This window comes from Zootermopsis nevadensis, unplaced genomic scaffold (assembly GCF_977971745.1).
Source record: "Zootermopsis nevadensis isolate Lab colony 2312 unplaced genomic scaffold, Znev_1.0 Znev_ptg000061l, whole genome shotgun sequence".
In the NCBI taxonomy this organism is placed as follows: domain Eukaryota; kingdom Metazoa; phylum Arthropoda; class Insecta; order Blattodea; family Termopsidae; genus Zootermopsis; species Zootermopsis nevadensis.
In genome coordinates, this window is record NW_028259192.1 from 20,869,982 (window position 1) to 20,894,276 (window position 24,295).

A 24,295-nucleotide genomic window follows, 5' to 3' on the forward strand; every position below is an offset into this window, starting at 1 on the left:
TCCGTCACTCCAGTTTAAAAGTCTTCTTCACGACTCTGTATCCCTCATTCGTATTTATGTTTTTTCGTCAAATGCTAACTGAACTATAGGTCTGCTATTTTGTGATGGCCATTGGTCGGCGCAGGAGGAGATATAGAGATGAGAATGGTGGGGTAAAGTATAACAACGAAGAGGAAAGGTAATAGCAGAGTATCTACCGATCTGTTATAAAAACACGGAATCTTTATTGCCGTAATACACTCTGTTATCACCCTGAATATTTACAGCTGTTTCATTATATTTTGAATGGAAATGAATTTCAGCGATAAACAACAAACAAAGAAATGATGTCACTTTTATGCTTGCTAATATCTACTACTTCGCTGGTAGCTATCTGCAAACTGACCCATATTCCCCCCTTCCCCTTGAACGGTATGTTTCTGTGGTTAGACTCGACTAGTTTGCATACAGCGTAGTCGATGCCCAGGGGTAACCATAAAGTAGCAGAACTTTAATTAACATTGCAGAAAATACACAACATATTCAATGCTGATGATATCAGGCGGCAGAAAGATGAATATTTATGGAGGCATAATTAATATATATTTTTTCGTCTTTAAATATGAATCCTGTCATTGTCAGGTCTGTATTATGTAATTCTTAACATTCTTTGCGACGATCTCTGATGGGCAAAGACGCCTCTTTCAGTATCATTCCACCGATGATCCATATTCAGCAATGTATAATCTGGGGGTTAGACAAAGGGGCACGTTAACTACCGCAGTTCGATACATGTAATGTTTTACGCAGTAGTTTATCATGTATTCCTACGGCTTTAATGCTGTCTTGCATTAAGTGCCTTTCCTGTTATTCCATTATTCTGGATCAATTCTGCCAATATCTGTTATAAATGTCATGTCTCCAGGGTCGAGGTCTTATTCCGCATAGTAGAAAACGATTCGATTCTATGCGATTTCAGATCCATTTGGATTAGTTTTCTTGCGACTGGACTTTTCTATTAAGTCCCGCTGCCTCTTCGTACGGATGATCAAGTGTGCCACATCTTATCCTCATATCAGATAGGAGAGTAAATGTGAAGTTGAGTGGAACACACGCGCATGCAAATGCGATCTTTTCGATAAGCTTGACAAAAATATGGACATAAGTTGATATAATTGCGTCATATTGCGAATTAAAATTTAATTATTCGTGTTTTTTTCCGTCTAATCACAATTGTATATATATAAAATTATACATAAGATATTAAAATATCATTTACATATTTGGTACAACTTTTTACTACATGTTTCGGTTACATTGAACCATCTTCAGGTGTAACTTTACACCTGAAGTTGTACCAAATATGTAAATGATATTTTAATACCTTATGTATAATTTTATTTATATACAATTGTGATTAGACGGAAAAAAACACGAATAATTAAAAAAAATATGGACATTATGCATATCTAGACTTTTTTTATATTACATTTCAGGGAGCGCAAGTGAAGAAGAATATTCTATTAAATTTGGCCCTTGTGTTATGATTGAGATATTGCAAGAAACAATAGTTTCCTCGTAATATTATGGCCATTTTCACTAAATCCATACAATTACGTATTGTAATACAGGAGTTATATTTTGTCAGTCAGGACCAAAATGAAATTATGTCTTACATTTTTATTTTTCACTTTCCTCCACACCAAATTTAATCGAAATCCTTTCGATAGTCTATGATACACTTATGGATAAACTGATAGCTACATCTCTGTATACATTCAATTTCAGTAACTCATGATAATTTAACACTTTCATCTTCAAATTCTCGAATAGACAGTGAACATATATTGCAATAACAGTTCGATTTACTTCTTTGTTTTTAATGTGCTGCATCAGCAGCCAGAAGGCCAACAACAACAGTTATTATTATTATTATTATTATTATTATTCTGTTTTTTATTGTTTAATGTTTTTATTTAGAATTATTGAATTGAATTATATTACTTAGGTATCGTATTTAGCCCATTTACTTGTGAAATATTATTCAATAAATGAATCGAATTATTATTATTATTAATAATATGGTACATTTATATATTTAGTTTCATTTGTTTGTTTGTTTTCGCATTTGTAATGTTTTACTTTTATTATTATTGAAATTAATTTAATAATTTATTATATTTCATCCTGTACTGTTGTTCAGTTGTTGACTGTTATTAGCCTTACCTGGCTGTTGTCAAGCACTTAAATAAATGAATTGAATTGAATTATTCCGTCTATTCACCATTTTACAGGGTACTTACTTCTATGTACTCGAGACAAACCTTGTCCCTGAGGTACATAATGCAGCAGCTATTTCCGAAATACATTTTGTTTTTAATATGTGTTACATGTATAATGTAATTTTATTGTGATGGATGAATATATTTTTTACGACAGCGGCTTTCGAATGATGTGTGAAGATCCTAAAATTGTAGTTTTCTGAAGTTCCCTGATGTCGTGTTCGCCCGGGATGTTGGCCAAATATTTTCTGAGTGACTTGGAGACAGTTCCAGTTTGCTCTATGATTATTGGGATTACTTCTGCTTTCACTTTTCACATCCGCTGTATTTCAAGACATTCTCCGCTTTCTTCTTATTATTATTATTATTATCATCATCATCTGACATTCAGACTCTGAGTTAAATGCTTTAATCTCGGACCTATCTTCGAAAAGGCAGAGGAAAGCTGTTCATACCACAGGAGCTGCAGCTTCCAATAAAAGCTGGTGTCTGCTGGCAAGACGTTTTTCGAGGTCCTATTGTGCGCCAGCTGGAATCCTATTGGGTCTGTGGACACGGCATTTCCGCTCACTGATAAAGTTCTATGGGACGAATAATAGCGGTTTACAGTCTCTCTATATTTTTATCCTACAGTTTTCCTAAAGTTCTGTTGTCTAGTTAGGAGAGAGATGAGTGGTGTGGATACGGGACGCGACTTATTTTCAAGTAGACTTTATTGTGACAACGAACGAACTTTCACCTTACATCGTTAGAACATTTTTCAGTGAGTGAACACAAGCTGTATTTTTTTATTACTACAGTAGGCTCTGGGGCTACGGAGAGCGCTTTCAACGTTGTGTGTTTCCCCACAAATTACAGAATACACGAACGTCATAGTAAGTAATGAAAAATGTCGTATTGTACCATTTCTTGGAATTTATCTGATGTAATATATCCATATACTGTTCTATTTTTTAGACTTGGCCGGTGTCAGCTGACTGCGCAATGTGTTTGATCGTTTTTACCAATAAAGCAGAATTAAAAAGCGTTTATATGGTTCGGAACAGCAAATTTCTTATGATAGTGTCTTTAAGTGCACATTGCCAGTGCCTCTCTGAATCTTCCCCTCTCCTACCAGAACTCCCCTCACCCAGAATTCAGCGGCCATAACAAAATAATTGGACTATGCACCTTTAACGTCTACTTTCTTCCAATTTACCTTTCACATTCACGAATTTATTTATACACTGCAAACAACCTGGTAACAATTGTTTATGTTTTATTGAAATACGCTCGCAACGCGTCATACTGTTATATAGCGTCGATTGAAAGGGTGATTATGAATAATGAATCGGAAAGGAATTTGGAAGGAACTGGTTGTGACCTAATTTAAGATGCTGTACCGGAATTTCGTTGCAAGGACTGATTGGAAACACGTAAAATATCAGCCAGGATAGTTTATCACTCGGCCAGGATTTGCACCCCTGAAGCAGGATTTCCAACCATTCGAAGGCGACATTTCGTAGGTATTATCTGATTTGTATTCGGGAGTTTTTGTTTTATATTTGGGAATTGTCTGTTAATTGATCATTATAATCGCTTCGAATTACTCTTTAATGGTTTTACCTAAGTCCTCCGTGCCAGTCCTTAACAAAGTGAGCTTTTGTGAAATAGTTCCAACATGCTCATAACCGATTTCCCTGATAAAGAGGACAATAGATTTCTCCTATTTCTCTCGTATTTTTTCATGCCATTTTTTTTTAAAAAAAATTTGCTTCTCTACAACAATTTTGTGCGTATATCCTGTCTTGACATCTGACACTAACTGTATTAGTGGTCTGTGTAATGAAGAACGTTGTCGCTTTCATCATCTGTGTTCTAACGCTGCGTGGAATTGTAGGTAGATACCAGTGTTTCAAAGAAACGTACTGTCGGCATCTTTGGCCCTGAAGATGTACACAGTATATTCCTTCGAAACATTGGTATCTACCCATAAGTCCACGCAGTTACTATTCAGGAAACCGATGTAGATATTTTAATGTGAAATTGATCGTTACGTAATACTGAGAATCTCAGTTACTTGATCCCTCTCAGACGTGTTTCCACGGGCTCTTTGTTTGGAAAGACTTATAATTTATGTGATTCCATGGAAGAAAGAGTTCAAATAATATCAGAACTAATGCTATGTACACAGTTTATTTGCAAAGAGACGAAATAAATTGTCAGCAGTATTCGAAAACCTAACTCATAATTGCAGCCTGAACGTTGAAGATAAAGGAAAATTTACCCCCTGTTCTTCCGTTATATTACTTCAGTATCGATTCCTTTTTTTTTTTTTTTTTTTTTTTTTCCTTCTTCGTTGAAATTCAATTCTCTTTCACGAGTCTTTCATTTTTGTGTTTCCTGTTCGCCCTTCGGCATTCACGCGAGCGGCTAATACAAAAATACTTCGCCTTTGAAAAATCAGCGTTTCTCTTCAGAAGGTCTTGTCTTATATTTTCTGTGCATTTTTCTCATCTCTACTCTAGACTTTATCTCCATCACTTCTTGTAGAGTCTGCTTCTATTTTCGTGTAGTCTGATATTAAACGTAGTGACTGGTAAAGGAACACGATTTAAAGTTGATGTTTGTTTTTCTTTCCTGAGAAGAAATCTCAGCTACGCTTTACGTACATGGACTTTATGGTAGAAGTAGAGTGAACGCACAGGGACAGGATTTGAACATAGCTCCTGGGCAGGTACTTTGTGGGAGTGTACGATGACAGTAACACCGCAGTGCGACTGACAATAACTTTGAGAAAAATGTGGCTGACGTCGGGGTTTTAGCGGCATGTAATTTGGTTAACTTCTACCAGAGTGCACGACTCAATAACCCGGAAGACGGGCATCTTCGGATTCAACGCCGTGAAAACCTCGAAACCTACTAAGACCTTTTTTTGACTTAACAGCGTGTTTAAGTACGATGCACAGAATTGTATGATACAGGGTGTACAAAAAAGAATGGTGCGGTTTTTAAAAGTTTCTAACATGTCCATAAATGAGTCGCCAGTCACAGTTGCACCATTATTTTGTGTATACTCTGTATAGTCGTAGAATATATAATGATAAATCTCTTGTGCTTTTTGAATGTAAGAGCAGCTGAATCAGATACCCAAAACACATAACTTACACGAAGGGGTTTGCGCACCAAAATTTTGGAGTCGATTAGAAAGACGGACTCATCTGCAGGGCGTAGAAGCAGGAAAGACGAGACTTCCATAGAAATTTGCACTGCTTACCCTTGGCAGGAAATGCGTTGCCGTGACTATCAAAATCCAATAAAATGTTCTTTGTCTCAATTGCTTTATAGGATGTTCCTAGATTGTTGAATCGCTTTGCAGACTTTCCGTAACCATGCGACGACACGGGAAGGAAAACTGAAATTTGGCAACAGTATGTCCTTAGAGAAAGAACGAGTAGAAATTTCAAGGGTATTTTGTATGTGTCTGTTTGTAAATTATAAGTTAATGTTGAAGGATTAGTAATAAATCTTGTTATTACTTTTCCAACACTAGCTTCTTAATCATTATATATTTTTCGATATATTTTATACAGTTAAATAAGCGTTGTTAAATAAAGCGAGTAAACCAATCGGAGCGGGTGTGATCTTTAATCATTTAAAGCCTAATGGTATCTACCAGCTATGTACTATCTGCTTTAATTCTGCATTTAAAATTTATGGGTTTTGTATGACTTAATGTAAACATCGATTATTTCCTTAAACATCCTTAAATCGTTGATTTTTGCGGTACGGATTGGATTCTTAAACTTCTGTGCAAACCAAAATCAAGTGGAGTGTTACTAAATATGAGTTTTTGAAGAACTTACCTTTATGCTCTGTTAAAAAAAATATTTATATCATATGATTTAACTTGTTTTTAACCACGGTGGTCTAGCGGTTAGAACGCTGGCCTTGTAATCATGGGGTCTCGGGTTAGATTCCCGGCGGTGCCCGAATTTATAACTTGTGTTGGGCAAGGCCGTGGTCTAGGCAACACGGAGTTTTCCTCCGGGGGCTTCTTCCCCGGTTTCTCCGTGGCATCCCAACAATTACTCCATTCACACACAGAAGAAGGCAATGGCAAACCACTTCTGGATCATCTGCCAAGAACGTATATGAACAGGTCCCAGTCCGAGAAAAGGATGGAAGGATCTTGTTCATATGGACCTGTCGTCAGTCAGAACACTAAATAAATAATATAAAATAATTTGTCTTTATGTCACTGATGATGACCTCTTGAGGTAGAAACGCGTTTTGCATTAGTGTCCTTCATAGTGTAAACAGATTTGTTTGTATGCATATTATACATTATAAAGGCGAGCTTCGAATTCAAAGGAATTAAGTATACCTTGAAGACAATAATGTTACAAAATGACTGATAATAAGTAGTTGGACTGTGTAATCAATGTGAATGTCTAATTCAGAGCCAAATTTGTGATCAAAATGTTAAAATGCTATTAAAGTTGATATATAAATTTTCTTGGCCTCGTCCATATCTATATACCGATGAAATCTGCTTATAAATCACAGATAAATTTAAATTTAAATTTAATTCATGTTTGCGAAACTGGTAGATTCGTGCAGACCGGTAAACGGCTTTGCATGAAATTAATCAAATATTTTCTTAACATTTCTGAAAGGCTTATTACGTGGACTGGTCTGTCGACTGTAGGGAACGATTCAGTTATAAGTTAATCAAAAGCCTCTTCGTCATGTGAGAACGTAATTTCGCATGGAAACTTCATTCTAGCAGCTGAACGTCTGCTCTGGGGGGAATAGAAGGGTATGGAATGTAATGACGTTCTTTCTCTGAGAAATAGTTGTGCCAGGGCTGCGTCTCGTCCCTGCCTACTCTAAGTTTAAGGGTTGCTTTAAGCCAAGGAAACTTCACAGGAAATAAACGCCCGAAAATATTTCCGTTTTTATATTAGTTAGCATGAGAAAGGCATGTGGGATATTTACCCAGGAGTGCGTCACGGGAACACATGGGAACACTTTGAATATTTCAGAGGCACTAGAACAGATGCTCCCTTCCGTACTGGAATGTATTTAAAGTGTCATGCATTTTCCTTAGGTATTTCTCTTTAGGGCCATTTTAAAATTATTTGTGTGCACGAACGTTGGCTTATAGTCTGAATAAATTACGAATATCATTAAAATGGGCGTGAACTCTTTAATGCCCGGTGGTAACTGGCCTATGTATATGTAGAATTGACTTAACGGGAGGACGTTACAAGGGAATGACCTAACTTATATGTTAAGTAGCTGCACAAGTTGTACGATTTAAGGGGAACAATTCGAAGGCTTCGGAAGTTAGTGCAGTCACCTTTGTACTAAATGGTACATTTAAGAATTCCATATTTATTTTCGAAACTTCCTCTTTATTCCGTGTTTTTATTTGGAAATATATTCATACCTCCGTATTTAAGTAGTCATCAAAGACGATACCTCGCTACATGTGAAGTAAGTTAACTCAGGGGTTCATTAACATTTTTATGGAACTTTGTCTTATAACGTGTTTGACTTTGTGCATAAGCCGACTTTCTTATTCATAAACTACTTGTCTTTGAAGTCAGTACGAACAGAAAGTAAAGAAGAGAAAGGTGATAAATACGATGCTTTCTTCATTAAAATTTAAAATACAGATGAACTTTTTAAAAAATGTTTGTTATCACTATTAACGCATGTCGAATTTTAATTTTGTTTTCACAGATTTATGTCTTAATGCGTCTACCGGCCTAAAAATTCTCTTACCAGCTCATGGTTAATCGTTGTTGTTTTTTTTTCCTTTGTCGTGTAAGGCGTTAATTCTACAATTCCACGTGTTCGCTCACCTGTATTAATCCGCCATGTGCACACAGCCTGTTCGCCTCTGTCAGTATAACCTACGTCGTTCTTAAAGTTTCACTTGCGTGACAGTTTCCTTCTTGTCGAGTCGTGTGTGATTCTTCTAGAACTTTCCGAGTCATCAGAGACTGAAATTGCTCAGATCATTAAGGACCTTCTTAATTGAACAGATAAACTCAAATGGAAGATAAGAGAAATACAGTAAGGACGAAAGATAGACGGGAAAGTAATTGAAACTTAGTCATTTACGACGTAATTGGGGTTCTTAACCCTGGAATCAATTGTCGTTGGTTTAAACAGAATAATTTCTAATGAAATATTTGTCTCATTATTATATCAGAAACATTTTTGGATGTAGTTTACGTTAGAGTTTGGGTAAATACATATATTTATGTACTAAATAAGTATGACATAACCTACATGTATGTGTGTTCGTTATTCTCGTCACCAAAGTGGAAAGAATCAGCGAACAGTTAAGACACTCCAGACAGGCAAACGACATCTGGAGAGCTTTCAGGCGAGTTAACAAATAACGAAAGACACAATGGAATATGAACAAAAATAAGAGTGGATAGTGTGAAATGTTAAAAATAAAGCAACGGTAATTAAGACAGAAAGTGAACAAAAGGAATGGACGAATGAAAGTAATGTAGCTAATCGATAAAAAAGTGAGAGAATACTAATGAAGAAAAGTAGAGAATGTTTGACATTTAATTGCCTTGGGAAACAAGTAACATTTGCACCTTGAAAACTGCTCATATATATATATTCCCCCTTTCCTTTTCTATTTAGTTCGTTAACTGTAATTTAATATCTGAGAGACATTTGTAAAAAAAATTAACAGTTTTGAGAAACAATATTTAATTAAATTAATTGGATAGATGATAATGCATTATACTGGAGGCGCCATTTCTAGTTCACGTTCGTCATTTGAAATAATGGTAATCTCAGTTCGCGTGAACGTACATGAAATAAATGCAGACACGCAAATACATTACGGATATTAGAATTAATATATGTTGGAAAGTAATTAACTGTGAATGTGGAAGTAAGTAAAGATTCCGTTAGCTTTAAAGGCATTAACTTATCACTGTTTGATAGACAGACAAGTACACTGACTGATCTACTGTCTCAGTCACACTAATGCACGGAACGAAACACAACATCATAGATTAAAACAGAAGGAATAGTCGATCTGTTTCTATATTGATTCTGCCGGACATAGACGGGTCTAGAAAAATCAAATGTACTGCTTATTGTGTTTATTGCGAACGAGATTTTAAATGATGATGTTTGTCTTCTGCGATGTTGCACCTTGTAGTCTGATAGATACTGACTGTCGTTTCATGGGGGGGTTTACTCTTTCCATAATCACTCATCTCCCTGACGATGAAGCTTCCATGAAACGTCAATGTCTAACAGATTATAAGGCGCAACATTCAGAAAACAGCCATCTTTATATTAGTTGTCGTAAAAAAAGAACCGAAATTTCGGTTTTTGTGAATTACGAGGTGCGATCGGAAAGTTTAAAGATTGCGCCTATAAAAACCCGTACACTTATCTCAAGTATTAAATTCATCCATCACCCTCGAAGTAGTTCCCCTGGGAGTGAACACAACGATCCCAGCGCCGCTGCCAAGCCTGGAAGCATCCCTGGAAATCTTTCTTTGTCAGCCTGTCAAGCACCATCTGCGATTCTGCCTGAATCTCTTCTATCATCTCAAATCTCCTTCCCTTTAGCTGAATTTTCATCTTTGGGAAGAGGAAGAAGTCACACGGCGAATAAGGAGGGTGCGGGATGACGGCCATGGTGTTTGAGGCCAAAAACTGCCGAACTTTGAGGGCGGTGTGCGCTGGCGCGTTGTCATGATGCGTCGCATGTGGAGTTCTTCCTTTAGAATCAGCTGACAGGTCCCATAGCCTATCCCAACAATGTCGCACAAGTCGTTAATGGTACGACGTCGATCTTCGTGAATGGCCTGCCGAATCTTCGTAACATTTTCGGGCGTTGTGCTCGAAGATGGTCGTCCAGAACGCTCGTCAACATCGACAGAGGTTCGGCCATTTTTAAAACGTGAATGCCACACAAAAGTTTGTGCACGACCCATTGCGGACTCCCCAATTGCTTGCTTTAGCATTTCATAGGTTTCCGTAGCCGTTTTGGCGAGTCTTTGGCAAAATTTGATGCACACGCCATTCCGAAATCGCAGGAGGGTCGGTGTAATGCACTACCAAAACGCCCGTAACTAAGAAACAAATGCTAATTCGATGATGCCGGCTGGCACACTGATTCACTATGAATGTAGGCCGAACCCCCTAGCGGCAGAAGCTCGTACTACATGCGGTTCGCCCTCTATTGACACAGTCTTGAAACTTTCCGATCGCACCTCGTATAATCAGATCTAAGATAATTAACAACTAAAACGTATTAGTTTAGTTTCCGGTTGGAAAACTTTCTAATTCACTGATTGTCAAATGCTCATCCGTACATATGTGAGTTACGTCAGAGGGGAAATGTAATTCCCCCAAATGCCATTAATAACGTAACAAACTTAAAAGATACGTGAGTGAATTGCTGGCAACGTGATGACTCTCCATTTCTGTATCGTGTAACGTTTGATTTTTCTACCGTTTGTGGTGCTGATATTAAAATTCTTTCCAGCACTGAGATTTGTTCCAAATGACGAGAGAGGAACTTGGTTTCACAATGTCGACGAAGATGAGAAGTGAAACTTTGTAAAGAAACGAAAAAAAAATAGAATATAAAAATGAGAAAGAGAGAGTCGAAACACGAGCTGAAGTAAATTCTACACTAAATTGCAGAAATTTTGATAGTAATTTAAGGCAGAATAAATAAAAGCTGTTATAGAAGACGGCGTAAGAGATTGTAAGAATTTATTCTGTAAAAACGAAAGGGGAAAAGGCGAATGAATAATTCTGAGGCTGAATGAAGTGCCTCGATTTCCTTACGAAATGTTAGCATTTCTCTTTGTTAGAGCCGTCATATTTTATTCCTCTTGTGTGTTATGCGACTGCAGGTAGTTCATAGCCAGCGGCAAGGACTTGTAACTGCGCGGATTCATTCTGTAGCAACACTTTAGACTTGCATTTTGGGGTAAATTGTTCGACTCTCTGCTGTGCTACCCGCCATCATAACACGTCCTTTAGTTAATTTTAATTTAGTTTAACTACCGAATATCGGAATGGTACTTGAAGATTCGTAACCAGAATTCCCTGGACCACATGAAATCGCCTATTGCCTCATACGCATTCTCTCCAAACATTTTAATATTATCCTTCCATCTGTTTCTGGACTATGTTTGAGGGACTTAATGAAATTGACCTACAGTCAGGAATGTCCGTATATCAACCGAGATTCGAACGCGCGCATCCTGAATACTGCTGAAACATTTAATTCAATTTAATAACAGAGAAACAGAAATCTTCATACTCACCGCTGTGAAAATCTCAAATCTTACTGAAAAAAAAAAAATTAGAAGTTAAGTTTGTTCTTCATTTTTGGCATTTTTTATGTTTTGTAAGTTTTAAACCGAGAGATATCTAGAAGATAAATTAAATCGCTTTAATCCGTTCCTGCACTCAGCTTCTCGTTTTACGCAGAATTGTTGCCTGTCTGTGACGTCACAGTTGTGCGATGTCTGCAAACACCTCCGTTAGCTTCCCCTCGTCTCATTTCTTGTCTGTCCAACTTTTGGAAAGGAACTATGGCAGCCCATTACTTTCCACCAGTAATGAAACTGAGCGAACTGATTTAAACTGCGATAAATCAGCGTTTTCGTTTCTGACCACTGCAGTAATTCACGTGAAGCTCAAACCTCAACGTGCGAACGGATTCATAACTGATATAACGCACTGAAGAACAATTTGTTTCATGTCGTAGTTGTTTCAAAAGTTTTATTTACGATTACAGTTTCACCAAAATTATACGTGTTCTTATTGATTTCATAATGCTTGCAGAACACATTAAAAGTGTCTATAAACGTATTTCTGCTGTTACACCGACGATGTGTGTTTAAACAACATATAGGTTATAAGGTAGTATATTTGCGTCATATTGTGAATTAGGTTAATATTTTAATATTTTCCGTCAAATCACAATTTTAATAAGATAATAAAATATTTAAAATATAATTTCACGTTCCGCATCGAATGATCGATTTACAAATGATTGTAATTCGAGTTTTAAATTTTACCAATCTAATTTATACCTGAGGACGGTTAAATATAACCGAAACATGTCGTAAGAGACGTTCTAATTTGTAAATCGATCATTCGATGCGGAACGTGAAATGATATTTTAAATATTTTATATTTTGTTATCTTATTAAAATTGTGATTTGACGGAAAATATTAACATATAGGTTTGCGAGGACCTTTGTCCAGTTCGGTAAAGTTGTTTTGACATGAATTTGGTGACATTTCACAGAAGTATAATTAGCAGAAATCACGAAAGTGTGCCCCTGACGTTACATTTTTTTGGCAAATTCTAGAAGGATGGTTAAATTCAAAATACTTTAAAGAATCCGGCAAAATGGATCGTTTACGCTGATAACTTATTAACTGAAATTATTTTCGCTTGTTCTTTCTTTAGAAGAGAGACGCTGAATGAAGTGAGAGCTGTCATTTGTGTGAAGTCAAGCCGCAATGCGCTATGGGAATTGCTCTGCTCGACTCAGAAAGCAATTAACGTGACACTTCGTAATACTACGCGTATGGCTGACAACCCGGCAACTAATGTGATCGATGTATCGATTCAAACCAGGGATGCACAAGGCCTAGAGACAATTTGAATAGTAATACAAAAACAAGGTGGATACAGAAGGTAAGATTAGGCTGGCGTTCAGTGTTTCGACCTCGAGAGATGGGTTTCAGTATCGGCGCAGTTCGCTTAAAGTGTGTTCCTGTGCTTTGCTTATGATCGAGTTTCCTCGCTATTCACGCCGGGTCGCCCTGGAGAAATTCGCGTTACCCACTCACTACCTGTTGCACGAACTCATATAGAAGGACGCGTAGTGCTCGTCGTTTGCAGATCGGTAGAAAAGTCAGTCCGGGATATGCGACCAGTAACACACGCTCTCAACTGCATTTGAGTTTCGTGTTTATGGAAAACAGAGAGACGACATTTAAGCATCCTGAAGTCTCGTGAAGATCGAGGCAGTATGTTCCTTGGAAACGTTAGTATCTGCCTGCAGTTCCTCGCGCCTTTGCTACTCAGAAGACAAAATCGATTTGTTGCTCGGTCGTCGTTAAGTCAAAAAGTGCGCCGGCAGTCATTTAGCTAATCACTTGCTTATGTATATAATCCGGCATTTATTAAGATGGTTGTACCACCGTGTAGTCTCGTAGCATCCAGACGACGTCTTCATACTAGGCGTCATGACAACCTCAATCAGTCTTTATTTAAGTGTGCCAGTACGTTATACACATATTTGGCAGAACGGCTACGTAGTGAGTTTTGCAAGGTATACATTTCTTTCCGTGATCTACTGGTGACTCTGAAAAACTGAGAAATGTTGCTGTATGACGGGTGCATTTATCCTGTCCCAGCTGTGGTTTTAGAAATACATCGGTTTGGTGTATGAAGACAGAGTGACGTTTAAAGTAAAATAGTCCTGTCACCAAGCTGTGGCTGATCCTAGAATTAATTATCGTGGCATCGAATGGTGATCCTCATTTCACCCAAAGTATTAATCAGTTGTTTAGCCGGAAATTCCTCCCATAATAACCGCTGTTGTATCAGGTATTTTAACTTCAGATTACCTGAATCCATTGCAAGGTTTGTACTGCTGAACCGATTCGTCACAGCTAGGGAAAGGCGGAAGAGGTTGTTGTAGTGAACCTGTAGTTGATATATGCGACGCCCGGCGTCGGTCACTAAGCCCCCTCTCAGCGCCTGAGCACCCTCAAGTTTGTGGACAGCAAATGTCACACACAGTCCGCCCACGTTAATATCACGAGGACTGAACATTTGCCTCTGAAATATGAACGCATTTGGAACTCGGATTTCAAACTCTGAAAGGTTTAGAGTATCACCGGCTGAATATTTCTAATGAAAGCGGACACCAATGTGTTACTGTCTGGTGATTCATTGGAGCACAGTCCTTCAGATATTATTGGGCTGGTCTAGAAATTTCTTGCTTTATATAATCCGCGTGTTAACCATCGTGTTAAAAAATCAGTAGTTCTTCAAATAGTCTGTTTCATTCAGTTTTTCCGGCCAAAAGCTTACATCTATTATGTTTGGTTTTCGTGGATATTAGTATGAAGGCGAATGCCTTTTGGGTTGTAGGGACGCCATCGTCGTCATCGAGGGGATGATTACGGAGGCAGCAAAGACCTCAGAAATGTTGGTAAACTTTTACCATCCTACAGGGCGCAAAACTTAGAATTCCTTTTGTAACCGAAAAAAGAAGCTTTCTCAAAACTTCTTGTTACTTTTGGGTTCAAATGTTCCACACATCGCTGTTTCCAAACATCCTTAATCTTCTTTCGGTGTATTATTTTGATCTTTTGCTGTCCTTCTATATTTAAAATCTTCCGTACTATTTTTTTATCTTGAGTTCTGGTGAACAGGCATGAACATGTTCTCTTTTACCATTGTTTACTTATGGGCCAGTATCTTTGCTGACATCTGGTAGTCACGTAACATCACAGGCCTAAGCACAGAAAAGTTGCTTCTGTGGAGACAGCTGGCCTCTGGGTTAAGTAATTCATCACCCTGATGATGGAGGTAGGAATACCTCTGAGAAGTCGGTAAAATCTACAGGACTGCAGAAGACAGCCGTGTTCATAATCGCCACCGTAGAATCTGAAATCTCGCCCAGATGCTAACGCGCTATCATCAGCCCCCCCCCCCCTTTCATTTTCTTGGAGCTTGCATGTGACGTTTTGTAAAACAAAGTTGAAAAACCAGAAGCGAGCGATATCGACTAATTCATCAACACGGGAACATCGTCTAATACAAGCACGCACTGTGTTCATAGGCTGTATTGTAGTAAGGGTAGGGGGTGAGGTGGTTGGTACACAGTACAGGGGACTTGCAGGATTGATTTTTACATCCATCCACCTCTGCAACGTCTGAGTCTCCGTGTCTCCTGCGAGTTTATGCCCGTTAAATCCACCCTCTCTCTGTACCAACCCCTAGATCCCCACTACGTTTTTCCCATCTAGGGTAGCTAAAGGACTGCTTCAGAATACAGATTCGTGTTGAAGATGTCTTCTGGGTTACTGCGTCGTGTAGTATGGTAGAAGTTTATTGATGCTTGCTGTCTCCATCATCAGGGCGATGAGTCAGTTTTATAAAACTTCGTGAAGGGATTAAAGACAGGAAAAGCGAATTTAGTTCTGGGAATAAAGTTAGAATTATATTGGTCAAATTTTTAAAAGTGAAATTGATTCGACGATATTTAATGTACATATACCACACCTTATATCCATAAAGTTAGTACCATAATTTGGGCGATATAAATTCGTGGCACCCTTACTGGCGTGACGAGACAAAAATAGGTGGTTTAGATTTCTTCTTTCGGAACACATTTGTAAAGTAGATGAAATACAGATAAGTTAATGTACTTATGACGCTAATTGGGATTATGTATTTTTACCAAATATTTGGGATGATATTTAAAGTTTTACGTCGTATGATCCGATTTATGGCTGTGGAGAATTTCGCCGTTGTTGAATTCAGTTTGGAAATGTCAGTGTAGATTGTGTGTTGTCCAGTTGATATAATGCTTTGTTTCCCTAAGGGTTTTATCCGGTTCTAATTCCATGATCGAAATAAAATAATCTCCCCCTCTCCCGAACTGACAAATCCCCAAAGGTGAAATAACTGTCATGCGATACCGTAATTAGCCCTCTGTTATTAATTACGTTTTCCCACAGGCGTAACGGATGGTTCAAACCCTCGCTACCGAATAAATATTTGACAATTGTTTTAACTGCGAAACATAATCCTTGGACAACGCTGTAAGGCGGCTTCAGAAACTCTTTGTTTGAGTATATGTGCATAGGAAATATGTGTCTGACTTTTGTGGTAGATTCGAAGACGAGGGAAAGCAAATAATTCAAAAAATTTCCCAATTATTTCCCTGGCGACTGGAGCGGGAAGCTCACTACATACCTCAATCTAGTGCCAAGGGTTAGAATGAATGGGGTTGTAGTTCCAAAACTCCGTATGTTTCACGGCATCGTTCTTAAGCGGACTGAAATGTTTATACGTCTATATTAATCGTTGTTTAAATTTTCGTTTGATAAATTAACAAATATCTAGGATTTCAGGTTTTCACAGCGATGAGTATGAAGATTTCTGTCTCCTGCGTTGTTGCGCTGTGTAGTCTGGTAGAAGTTGGTAAACAACCCAGAAGACAGCCATCTTAATTAGTGTCGTTCAAAATATCGTGCACTGACGGAAGGAAAATTTGCATTTATTTGAAGCAATCTGCAAAGGAATCCTGTGATACCATATGTAGATAGATTCAGATAACACATTATGAATTTCAGTGTTATAAGTAAAGGGAAAATGTGTGTTTCAGGTTTCAAGGTTTAGAACTTGTGTAAATACAGTAGTTTTTTCTGTATTAAACTGGAATTTAATGAAAACCATAACCTTAATTATATTTCTAAATGTGTAGTAGGTCTGATTGTTTGTGGAAATATCTGTTGACCCTGGTGGTGACATTTAAAATAAATATATGTTTCGTACTTATTTGTCAGAAAATCTTGGAAATAAAACGCAGGTGTGGAAGTTCCGTTGTTCGAGATATTTCTTAAATTCAGCTGCTCACTAAAACACATCAGTCCAGAAAATTGACCACAGTCTGGTAAACAGAAACGCATCGCTTTTTTGTAAACATGAGAGAAGGTGCGTTCAGTTGAAGTCAGAAAACTGCACACTAAATTGCTAAGCAGCTTATTTATACACGAAGCAGCTGAAAAACCAAGTAAAATTTATGTGTAATTTTAACAAATGTCAGTGCGATCCTGAACAAAATTAGGGGGACAGAAATTTGTTCTGTCGACTTATATCATGGGTCGAGAATTTCCTAATTGGAACTTGTTTGTTTGATCCGGCGAAAATGTATTTATTACAACAGGCCTAAACAGAAGGCACATATATGACTAGACTGACGAATATATATCAAGAAAATATTAGAGGATTTTATATGTAGATTATATATCTTCATATGAATTTATAAAATATATTCGTTACTCCTCCTGTTTGTATTATTTATTCATTTATGATTTAATTAACAAGGCTTTTGGTAGGTCTGAGTGTATTATGTTGATTGATAGCTTGACCAGTTAATGATTAACAGGAAAGGACATTGAAAGTGACGATTCCGAACTGCATTACAGCAATTAATCTCATTATTTAATCTGTTCTGCACTTTGTTTACTGTGCAACGTTAGCAAATCTCTCATTGTGATGCTAACTAAGTATTTGAAGATGGGAATAAATTAAACTTTCTATGTTACAAAAATACATATACAGGACGAGAAATATCCCAGAATCTGAGTTACGTCACAGTAAGAGGGGAAGTGATAATTGGAAGGATGAAGGGAGAGCAAGCCTCCTTATGCACTCTTTTCTCCTCCCTCCCCCCTCATTTGGCTGGTTAGCAACGAATTTGTGACTGAGAATGTTAAATAAATTTAATGGTCTCCTAAATGTAGGTCACTTCCCCTTGGAACTATTTTTAATTGAAGTTTGACGGTTTTTTGTTCACAGATGGCAGCAGCATTGTGTCAGTCGAGGTACGGAGGCAGGGTCGGTCATCCGTCACTATGGTAACGGTAGAATGGCAGTGAAACACATCGAATGTACAGGTAAGCTACACAGCTGATGTCACTGTTAAGTGGTAATTTGTATCTCACTCTCTGCTTCCCATTTGCTGACCTGGACTCAATGTTCAAAGCTATTGTCGGGGGAGTAATGAAATCGCTTTAGATTCCCATCTGTCTGGCTTACTTTCTACCTTTGACGATGAATAGTGCATAATATATAATGGAGAATATTCCTTAATCCTTTTATGATAAGGCAAATTAGTTAGAACTCAGACTAAAGTAACGATGAATAGAATTTTAATTACTTTCTGCCCTGCTTATAAAACAAAATTATTTTTAGATTATTTCCCAGGTAGATGTGTTTAATGAATCATAATTAATACTTACTGTGGGTATTTAATTAATATGGTAATATGTGACTCAGTTTTCATATCATAGTGAATTAAAACGTTCAGAAACTTTTGAGAGGGCTTTAAAGTTTAGGACCAAGGGATTAAAAATATAATTCAAATTTTATTAACTTAATGAAAGACACATAACTTGATTTAAAAATTAATATAAAACTGCTTGAAATTTTCGTACATGATGTCGATGTTGGTCTTCTGGGTTGTAACTTTGTGTAGAAACCATCTTCGGGGTTGAAGATGGAAACAGTAAGTTCGTGGGAAATGTTTCAGACGGTATGCCCCTTTGAAATAATGGAATAATTTTACGCCTACATTGATTTTTAAGTGATTATATTCAGCTAGGCAGACTCTCATAGTATCATGGCAATTTTTTAAATAAACGTATTGCTCATTGTCTATGAAGGAAGATGATTTGTCCTTCTTACATTACGGTATTTGACGTCGTTATTCCGACTGCATAGGATAAACCGCAGATTAGATCTTGATAAAAGAGTGACGCGCTACAAACTACGTGGAGCACTAGCTTCCTTGATGCACCGTTGCGTGCGTGAAGGCCTATCCCAGTCCCTGTCCCAGGGATCTGGTCCAGATCTGAGCAGCCGAGAGGCTGCACCAAGTCCTCTCCCGGGGACCCTGACACCGCGTAGTTATGACTGGCACCTGCTCCTCACAAAGCGTCAACCGCTGTCAGCCCCTTGCAGAGCCGATTCAACTTTTTCACACGTTTCTATTCATCTCTTTTTCTGTCTCATAGTTTGTTTTATTTCTAATTTGCTTCTCTCTCTTTCTATTTTCTTTCATTTACAGTTCTATTCTTTATCTTCTTTTATCTCTCAATTCTTATTAATTTCGTCTTCCCTCTTTTTCACTTCATCCCATCTCTTCGTTGTCTTTTTGCGTATGTTTCTTCTTACTGTCTTCCTGTCTTATCGAAAAACGAGGAACTTTGCAATTTGTGTTCTTTACCATATATAACTATTATTGCAATTATTACATTAACGAAGATTAAATGGGCATGTAGCAGGAATGATAGTGAAATATAATACTGCAGATTCACACTCATTATCATGATATTAATCACGCAGCCTGGGTCCAGAAATTAATTTTTGTTTAGTATTTTTGTATTTCTTGGAGAGAAGATAATGAATGTTAGGGGTAAGTGTGGAGTTTGAAGACAAAAGCGGAATCTGCTAAAGATGATGAAGAGGAATAAGGACAAATAAAAGAAAACATAACAGTGAAGGATGGCAAAATACAAAGTCAGGGTTCACATGAAAGAACGATCTGCAGATGTGTTTATCTACACGCTCTCTTGCGAATTTATGATTTATTTAAAGAGTTTATAATTTGTATTAAGACTTATTTTAAAACTGGGTGCATTGAATTTACAAGCTGCGAAAACAAATGGTATTATGGAAGGTCTATTTCACAACTTGTGTCTCGGTGTTTTGTTAAAAATTCACGTGAGTTGGATTTTTCTCTCTCTTTACACAACGAACCTGCACAAAAGATTTAGAAGAGAAGGATATATGAGACGCAGGTTAAAGGCGTAGAGGAATAAGGCTTCTAATAAAGCGAATAGTCGGAGAACCAAAGTGTGGACAATGCCAAGGAACAATAGATAAGAAAGATGAGTTTCCTGTGGGTGGAAGGGAATGTGCCTGGAAACTGGTGATGGTCTAAGCCATGACGCTCTTAAACTGGAATCTGCGCAGTGGTGTTTGTCTCTGAAATAAACATGGCTGAGGAGATGGCGTCATCGTCCTGATGTCGGTAAGCTTCTCTGATACATTAGTCAGTATCCACCTGGCTACAAGTCGCAAGATCCAGCAAGATAGCTGTCTTTATACTAGTCATCATGAGGGCCTGCACCCTCAATAAAACATGGCTCGTGTTCCTTATTTTACTTCGAGACAAATGATGGTTCTGCAATGCGCTGACAAAATCTCGACAGCTCTTTCATGATTCTTCGTGTTGTTGATAAACACTGCTACAATAAGTAGATCTTACTTCGGTTGTGATATAACTTAAATACGTCGTTTGGGTACAAGTGAGGACAAACCCCTGATCATTCGCTACATATCGTTTAGTATCACAGAACAATTTATTATTTTAACGCTAAACGAAACATGTACACTTGAAAATCAAACCGAATACTGTTCCTGTAATTCCTGTAATCGCCTCGCCGAAACTATCAACTCTGTTTTTCGCGACGTTCGTCTGTCACGCTCATTTTCGAAAAAGTAGAAAACACCTTCTCCGGGTTTTGAAACCAGGACGCTTTTTAAAGATGTATTGGTGCTCTCCAGGAACAGGCATGCCGACTTGGGTGCACATCGATGTATGCGCTGTCAGACTGTAATGAAACGTACGCCCACAACTTCAGTTTTGTACGTGACATATCTAAAGAAACAATGTCACAAGGAAATGATATGATACTCTCGATTCCTATTCGATAGATCATTAATTTCAGTCTAGGCCAGAAAGTCGACTTCGGTGAATGGTAAAAGTTCCCCTGAGAAACTTTTCCAGGGTTCGGAAGTTCGATGTCGCTCGTAAACTACGTACAAGTGCCACATGAACCTACATTGTACGCGTCAGAGACACCACACTCACATTCTCACATTCTCACATTCTTGATGTATCTTTTCACTACCTATAACTTAGAGCAGTAGATCACTCCCCTCCCACGGCCTTCACAGCGCAGAGTGCAACAAATAGAAATACCACCTACGTACGGTATATTTCATGAAAATGCCAGACATATTCTTATAAAGTTTCCATATTCTTGAATCCTGTAGAAGAAAGGTGTAAAATATTGCTCTATGCCAATTTTCACAAAACCACGTTTCTTTAAGTCTTTGCATTGGGTATGAGATTAATCATGCTTCCTCCCTTTGTAAGGGGATTCCTCTCGCTTTGGCAGGTTTTATTTTGTTCTCGTGTATATACAGAATGTTCAGCTTAGAATGCATAAATTCTATCGTGTTTCGCCGTTTGCTGCATAACGAGTGTTCTTCGTATATGATTCAAATTTGATATGCGGATAGATTATCTCTTCTACAGACGTGGTAAGAAACAGTTTTATACCAGTTAAGGATTACAAACTTGGCGGTGATACAAATCTTTTATGGGTAGTGTTAAAACTTTCGAAAAATGTAAATCTCTACTGAATGCAAGTAATTTTATGAGATACGTAAGTTACTAATTTGTATAATTGTCTCCGTTTCTTGGCTGTCATAAATTATGTTGCTCTGGCCTTTTTCACTTTAAAGTTCATTCTGAAGGTATGACTATTTTATATGTGGTAAGACCTTTTCGTACCGCCACGGTGGTCTAACTGTTAGAACGCTAGCCTTGTAATCCTGGGGTCTCGGGTTCGATTCCCGGCGGTGCCCGAATTTATAACTTGTGTTGGGCAAGGCCGTGGTCTAGGCAACACGGAGTTTTCCTCCGGGGGCTTCCCCGGTTTCTCCGTGGCATCCCATTCACACACAGAAGAAGGCAATGGCAAACCACTTCTGGATCATCTGCCAAAAACGTATATGAACAGGTCACAGTCCGAGAAAAGGATGGAAGGATCCTGTTCATATGGACCTGTCGTCAGACAGAACACTAAATAATAATAAGATGAGGTGGTCTAGCGGTTAGAACGCTGGCCTTGTAATCCTGGGGTCTCGGGTTCGATTCCCGGCGGTGCCCGAATTTATAACTTGTGTTGGGCAAGGCCGTGGTCTAGGCAACACGGAGTTTTCCTCCGGGGGCTTCCCCGGTTTCTCCGTGGCATCCCATTCACACACAGAAGAAGGCAATGGCAAACCACTTCTGGATCATCTGCCAAAAACGTATATGAACAGGTCACAGTCCGAGAAAAGGATGGAAGGATCCTGTTCATATGGACCTGTCGTCAGACAAAACACTAAAAAAATAATAATAATAAAAGACCTTTTCGACAGGAAATATTTTAATAATTTTTGACTGAAAGCGCGTTTGATAAGTTCTGTCCGAAAACGTTTTAAGTAACATGATGGTGCTTTTGGAATGACGCTTCGAGATGCGTCTACCAGGGATGAAACTTGGTTTGACAACGATCTCCCGTTTCTGCTCGATGCAGTGTCCGTGCATAATTTATGCCTCTCGACAAGAGTTCGCATTTCCCTTCTGTTTTATTGATTCGAAATTGCCAGTTGTGTTACGCGTTCCTGTGACCAACCGAACGTACTTCTGTCAATCACATGCTTTATCTACGGTTGTGGGTATTTGCAGCCCTACGAAGATTTTTACTGAAGTCCACTGTCACAGTATGTGAACTGTATTCTAATAGAGCTTATTTAATAATTCTTATGTTATATGAAAAGGAACTTCTTGATTTCTTACGAGTAACAAAGTGTTTGAAACATTTTGTAAAACTATGTTTATAGTTTAGATGCGTCATGTTTGTGTTTTCAATTCATACATATATTTATTCTTCAAGTCTATACACAAACTATATTAATATTGATGTTAAAAATTAAAATTGATATAAATATTTCGCGCTATTCATCGTTTCCTCGATGTTACAATTTGCGCTATATATTACAACATGTTTCGATGTCTCAGCATCATCTTCAGGTTTTATTTTTATTGTGTTTCTATGTTTATAGTGAATTTTATAACAATATCCAAACTCATTTACATAAAAATAATATTAATAATTTTAATTATATTGTTGATAATTTCACAGAAATAATAAACAAATAACATAATACGCCACATAATATGCAAAAGAATCAGAAGATTAAAGGAACATCCACAACAACAACCTACAATCTACAAATACTGAAAAGCGTGCATTAAAAAATATTGAATAGTTTTAAAAATAAAACCTGAAGATGATGCTGAGACATCGAAACATGTTGTAATATATAGCGCAAATTGTAACATCGAGGAAACGATGAATAGCGCGAAATATTTATATCAATTTTAATTTTTAACATCAATATTAATATAGTTTGTGTATAGACTTGAAGAATAAATATATGTATGATTTTGTAAAACGTCCATCTCAAGATCGAGAACTTGATGGAAATATAGGAAGTGTAAAAGAGAATTTCAGGATAGTAGCCAGTGGAGAGGTTGACATCAACTGTGTTGAACCATCAGATTCTGTTAGCATAGAATTCATTTCAGTTAATTTATATTTTTATGAAATAGGAGGAGGATATCTGTTCCCTCTTGAGTCCATGTAACCAAACCCTTGGCTTCCAGCCAGTGGTCGGCGACGATGGGAATACTATAAATCCCAAATTTTATTGTATAGTTAGTATTATGAATCTACAGATTACTTTATCTTTCTCAGGCAGGCTTTTGCTTCTGACCAGAGATACGCAAAACAAAAATCCAGAAGCTCTGTCAAGTGTCTGAATTAAATGCATTGCCCAGGAGTTAAATTTATCTCACGATTTTTAAGGCTTTCCTAACTGATTTAAAGAAATAAACTTTCGTTATCGAGTATTTAAGGTTCAGAAGATGGGGACAGAATGTTCTTCCGAAACGTTCGTATGTGCCTGCAAATTCGTATGGCGTTACTACTTAGAAGACAGACATCGTCATTACTTTCCGAAGATTTTGAAAAATGTTAATTGTGAAGTATGGTAATGCAAAGAGGAAATATTTATGGTATTTTATGTTGTGAAGATATATAACGCTATTGTGTAGGAATCAGTTTGGAGAAATGTTTCTTATGACGTTATCACACTAGAGTGTTCTTGCCTTTCATGTTCTGGGTGTCAGTAGAAATGTCTCAAATAAAGACACTTGTCAGTAGGTAGAAGCCTCTCCGTTGGAACTCGGGAGTTCTGAATCTTTTTAGGTTCAACATGAAGCGAAGACCGACAGATCGATTCTGCCTTGTACACTAAACTAAGCAAATCGTACGTCGGACAGTCCGTTCTTATCTCGTGAACGGAAGTCATA

General features: G+C 37.7%; 1 long non-coding RNA gene across 1 annotated transcript in view; it reads left to right on the forward strand.

Moving 5' to 3' along the window:
- LOC110835309 (uncharacterized) overlaps window positions 1-24,295 on the forward strand; it is a 236,601-nt gene that overhangs the window by 181,402 nt on the left and 30,904 nt on the right. Inside the window, exon 4 of the long non-coding RNA XR_015532674.1 lies at window positions 17,878-17,975. This is a non-coding gene — a long non-coding RNA (uncharacterized LOC110835309). The remainder of the gene's footprint in view (window positions 1-17,877; window positions 17,976-24,295) is intronic.